At 37.5% G+C, this 6072-nt stretch overlaps 1 protein-coding gene across 1 annotated transcript in view; it reads right to left on the minus strand.

Annotated features, from left to right (window-relative positions):
• Nucleotides 1–6072, minus strand: part of OFCC1 (orofacial cleft 1 candidate 1) — a 178926-nt gene that overhangs the window by 82056 nt on the left and 90798 nt on the right. The gene's annotated exons all lie outside the window — the stretch shown is intronic.

Below are 6072 nucleotides of genomic sequence, written 5' to 3' on the forward strand. Positions count from 1 at the left end.
ACTTTAACCAATACATGAAAGTCTCTTATAAGTTTTTGATTTCAGAATAAAGATGGATGAGAAGTAGCTTTCCCTTCATGTGAAGATTTTCAAAAGACAATTCTGATCCCAAACTGGGATGAAAATTTTGAAAACAAAAATGTTCATGTACTGATATTTTGGTTAATGAAAGAACCTGTTTTAATCATTTAAAGTGCTTTGAAATTATTTTGACCTTTTCAATAGAAAATTAACCCCTCTGTGTACATTGGAACACTTGAAACTAAAGTAATTTCAAAACAAATGTTGTTTTCAAAATATTAAGATGGAACATTTTAAGAGTCTCCAAACTTTGTTCCAATTATCCTTTCCTCAATTGGAAGAAGTGTTAACACCAGGTCTTTCCCACAGTTTCTTTTTTCTTTTTCTTCGCTTCTCTTTGTTTTCCAGTGAAAAAGGTTTTATAAAAAAACCCACAAAAACAACAACAACAAAAAAACACAAAAAACCCCACCAAAAAAACAACAACAAGCAAACAAACAAACAATCAACCAACCAACAACAATAAAACCCTCAATCTTGGCAGAATACAGACATATGCCTGATTCTGATATGCTTCATTCCTTTCTCTGGGTAGCTCAACACAGATTGTAAAACACTGGTGTTTCACCCATTTTAGCACCACTCTGGCAAGCATTGTGGCAGATCATGAAGAGCACTGAGATTGCACTCATAGTGAGAAGGAGGAGTGGAAACTGAAAATACATCTTCCATTGTGCTATCCAAGCTATCTGGGAACTATTCTTGTACTGAGAGACTCCTCTGACATGGCCAGAGGGCTGCTGAAGGCTGTGTGGGAGGACTCGGGAATGCTCAGCAAGTCCTGGGAAAGAAAGAGAAGGGGACAACTCTGCAAGTCACCCCCTGGGATGCCACCAAAAGGCAAAAGCAAGTTTTCACACCAATCGGCAAGCTAAAAGGTTATTGTGGATCCATTTAAAGAGTTAATGTTAAAGTACTGAAAACCCTGTTGTTGTCTACACTGGACTTTAAAAATGCTGTTCCCAGAAATCTTCTTTTCCTCCACAGTAACGAATAAACTGGGACTCAGTTGCAGACAAGGGTTGGTGCAGAGTCTTGAACAATAAACTGGCTAAATTTATTACGAGCAATGTTGGATGACACAATGTTGGAAACACATTCAGCCAGCCTACGAGGCTAGACTTGGTTATGAAACCATCCACTACCAGTCTATTTAGATTCAGAATGCCAAGGATGAGGAATGTTTGCTGTGAGCTACAATTACTTGGGCTCTTTCACCATAAATCACAATCACATATACATCCCTTTTCACACTTTCTTTCTGTAAACATCATATACTTCCTCTTGTAAAAAGTGCAACTAAACTTCAGCTTTTCAGCTGACATAACTGCCCTGCTGAAGCCACTAGACTTGCAAGCTAATACACACTGGTGAAATACCTGATCCATTTTCATTTTTCTTATTTTCTAAATATGCATTTGATGTGTTTTAGTCTACCACTAGATCCAAAGCCTTTAAAATTAATAGTAAACTATCTTTCCCATGCTGTGTAAGTACTAAAGCAATACATTGGCTTTATTTATCAGAATTATCAGAGTTCAGTTCTGGTAAGTCAGTAGTAGGGCACCAAACAGAAGGGCTCTTGAGTACAAACTTATTCATTTTCCAGTTGTATGCAAGTTTATCTCTGAATAAAAGTCATCTCTACTGGCTGAAAACACACTCTCTGCAGTCTTTGCTTGGAGGTTTCTAATGAGCACAATGGGTGAAGGCGTGCTCTGAAACCAAGACTCTTACACTATCCAGACCAGCAGACTCAGACCCAGCAGGAAAGACGGCAACGCTCAGTAAACCTGGTTCATGTGGAGGCTGCAACTTTATTAAATGTAAACCACATTACGGGCTTATTTAAATTAATGGGCACAGTGGGTGCTCAACACCTCTGAAAGAGTCTGCACTTGGGCTAGCCATAAAATTTTCCATTGAGACTGCTGTGTGAACAAGAACTGAGACTTCTGACTAGCAGCAGTTTCCAGAAAACTGCCTTTATGTGGGAATTTTCTTTTAATATAATATGTTCAGATTTTCCTGCAGAAAAAATAAAACTGTTTTGTTTCAGCAGCTCCTCCCACCAGAATCAGTAACCAGCTCTTCCTTTGCACAGCCCACGTCCTGTGTGAGGTGCTGTTACCAATTCATCTCACTTTGATATGACTTTGGCCCAAGTCAAATGTCCCAACATAAAACACAAAGGTTGAGAAACCACACTGCATAGAGGACATGCACACAGCCCACCTGGGGAGCCTTGGCTTTAGAGGAAAAAAGGGAGATGAGACACAGTGCCACAGGAAAACCACTGGGCAAATGCTTTCAGTGGTAAACCCTGATCCTGTGGTCCCCAAATACACACCCGTGACTGTTTCTCACTGAGTGAGGCCCAAATGCCATCCCTTCCACCTTCACCCCATGTGCTCAGGTTTCCATCAGAGAAACCCAGGACTGGCAGGGTAGAAGACCCCCCCACAACCTACCTCTGTCTAGAGAACCAGAAGACAGGGACAATAGGGGGCCTGTCTATGCCATGCAACTAAGTTTCAACCTTTTTGAACTGAGTCACTTGATTGTGGGATGGATATAAAAAAGCTGTTGTTTTCTGGAGGGAGGCAGGGGTGGGAAATCCTTTCCCTAAATTTTGTTAACAAATTAAGGCTGTTAACTTAAGAATGTTTAAGGGAAAGTAGCAGGTGGTGGTTTGAAGAGCAACTCACCATGGTTATGAACAGTGGAAATCTCTGCAAAACACTCAGCTGAAAACCAAAGGAGAATTTTCCAGTTAAAAGACAGAGCACTGTATTGTAATTGCTTCTTGCAAGAAATTGAAATATCTTAACCGAGTGAATGACAATTACTTGCATCATTGTTATACTTAAAATGTCAGTGTTCAATGATTGCTTTCAGCTCATAATAATAAATTCTAGACTCTTAAACATCAAACCCAATAAAACTACATGGAGAGAATGTTTGTCGTTGAAGTAAAAATTATTCCAAACACAGACCCGAAGCATCATTTTAAAAAATAACAGAAATACAACTGAAGTCATTATAATAGCAAATAAATAAATATGTGAAGATCACACAACTGTGGCAATTAAGAAATTGAAAACAATGACTAGCATAAATTGTCATATTGAACTGCAAATATATTTATACACAAATACTTGTAAATAAATAGATCTACATACATAGATCTACATTTGTAATTTCATATTTTTTATAACCCCCAATCTTGTGGGTATAAAAGAAAAAGCATATTGAGGATGGCCTGCAATAACTTAAAAACAATGTCTTTTGAGCTAAAGTATTTTATAGTCTTATTTCTAGTCATTTATAATGTCAAGATAATGATTCACAGAATCACTGATAAACGGCAACTGTGTCCTTTTTATTTGCTTCCTAACACTCCTGGAAAGCTTTATAGTAAACAATTTAGAAGATAATGAAAGGTAAAACTTCCATCTGAAAAGGTTTGATTCAACAAAATTATTGGGACAATCACTTAGGTTAAGTGTTTAGCCCAGAGGGCAGTATAAAATTTCATCAAAATTCAAACCATGCATAAATGATCTCAACCTGCAGTGTCTTTTTATACCACACAACATGTTAGTCACATTTTTCACTGCAGATTGAAAGTAATGATGAAATAACAGATAAGGATGAAAGACTGAATATGTGCTATGCCACCCATGTATAATTCAGTCACTGGCAAACATGGGTTAGAAGGTATCCTGCAACATGTTTTTCAACTGCCTGAGAAAACCTACGAACCACTAACAAGGAATAGAGGACAACTATGATACCAGAATTATTTCACATACACAAGCTAGCCAAATAAAGAAGAGAGACTTAGTGGGTCTTATGCCAGGATTCAAAGACAATGAGAAATGCAAATATGGATTAAAGAAAATAAAATTAGACTTTGCTATATTCTTAGGTTTGCTCTTTCTTTAAAATAAATTTTGGCTTTTTTAAATCCAGAGAACAAAGCCGTGTCAGTGCAAAAGGCAACATTTGTGTAAATCCAAAATCTTCAAATTTTGGTGAATACCCTATAAACAAAACTTGAGTGCAGACCCTCCATTTGTAGTGTAGAATACTGTCGTCAACCTCTAGAAAGAAATAACCACAGCAGAAAGTTTGCGCTCCTTCTTTTTCCAATGGAATTTTTTGTCACGGCTATTTTAGCGAGAAGCTTTGAGTGATGAATTAAGAAAGAAGATCTGTGATTTTTCATTTTAGTCCTAAACAAAGACAAAACCTTTAGCTGATGACAGCTACTGAAACAAAACAACGACTACAGCACCTCGTGTTATTTAGCAGCTGCTCACGGATCGCTCCACTGAGTGGATCAGCTATTCTCATACCCCTGCTACAATTTTTGCCTAGACTATTAGAATCAGATTTGTCCTTTTGTATAACCACTGAAATTACTGCAGTGACATTGACCTTCAGCTAAACTTCTGTTGTTGCTAAATGGTAAATGCATATGATTAACTGGCATTCCTCTTTTTCTTATCCTGGAAACATACAAGATGCTCGATGAACTAATAACATTGTGGGTTCATGCTTCAAGGAGATCATAATGTAGGACTGAAACTGCATGGAAGAGTATTAAACAGAAATGTAAGTCAAAACCCATGTATGGGGTTGTGTTTTGGTTTGACATCACATTAGTCTCAGCAGGCTCAGGTTATCATCGGTCTAAGCAGAAATAATTATTTCTATCTGCCTTTTTGCAGAGCATGGGAATTAGAGGAAAGACTTCATAGATACTATGAGTTCTCCCGAAGAAAAAAGGGATACGTCAAAGCATAGGGAATAGAGGCAAGGAGAGATGAGAGCTGATGTAGAGTACCATCACAAGACATGCTATTGAAATGTAGAGAGAGGCTAAGTGGAAAAGAATCTTACAAATGACTGGGAAAGATTATAGTATGACAGATGCCTCCAATGATAGCTAATTTAAATGCCATTAGGTGCATTATATTTCACATGTAGACAGTCTACAGTGTGATGGAAAGTATTACAGTAGGTTAGTTTGAAAGTTTACATTTCAGTCAAGAGTGAATTGTCATTACTCCACTGGAAGTGACACCTTAACAACTTACCCCAGCTGAGGATCTGTCCCTTTTTATTACTGCAACATTTGCTGTCTTTAGCTAAATACTCAGAGCAGATGTTAAAACTTGTGGAACTTGAGCAAGTTTCTGACAACTCATTGCCTCAAAAGAGAAATTAGAACAAAGTAAATTAATGTTCAAGCATTTTTAGTTTATTTTGCTGAACTAAGCTTCCCAATTTATTTTTTTTCCAAGACGGTGATATTAAATTTAATTTTCTTCATGATTGGCATTTTATACCTTTCTATTTAGTGCAATGCTGCCATTCTCCCAGTGAAGTTGAGGAAGCTGGCAGAAAGTTGTCTGGGGTACATCACTTTGAGCTGATTTCCCTGTAACGCTAGCAAACAGTTTGATGCACAATGTCACTAGTAGCACTATTCTCTCTTGTCTTCCTCCATTTAATGAAAATCTGTGAAATAAATGCTACAAGGCAGTATTGCTGGCATGACAAATTCCAAGCCAATAAGTCTTGCAGTTGCCAAGATGTAAGCTCTGAAACTTGGCATTTGGCATTCAGAACTAGATAACCTTGCTATAGTAACTACGTTCACTGTATCTACAAGAGGGATGAATAAATCAACAATAATTGAACTACTAAAAGTGTCTAATTTTCTGCATAGTGCTTCAAGCAACAACTGAAATTAAAAAACTGTTAAAACACAGCTACATACCCATACAATCTTGTCATGAGTGCACTGAAGCAAAGGTTAACAAAAAGGAATGAATATGCATTCTTTGCTAAAAGTAGCGTTCCTTGATCTACAGTAGTGATGAACTGTATAAATGTCAGGTCCCATCTAAGTCCCACAGAGCTTTGCATTCCCAGTAGCAAGAATTTTTTTATTGTTCCTGTAACATTACTCAATGTAGG

This window comes from Chaetura pelagica, unplaced genomic scaffold, assembly GCF_000747805.2.
Source record: "Chaetura pelagica isolate M959 unplaced genomic scaffold, ChaPel_1.0 scaffold104, whole genome shotgun sequence".
Taxonomy (NCBI): Eukaryota; Metazoa; Chordata; class Aves; order Apodiformes; family Apodidae; genus Chaetura; species Chaetura pelagica.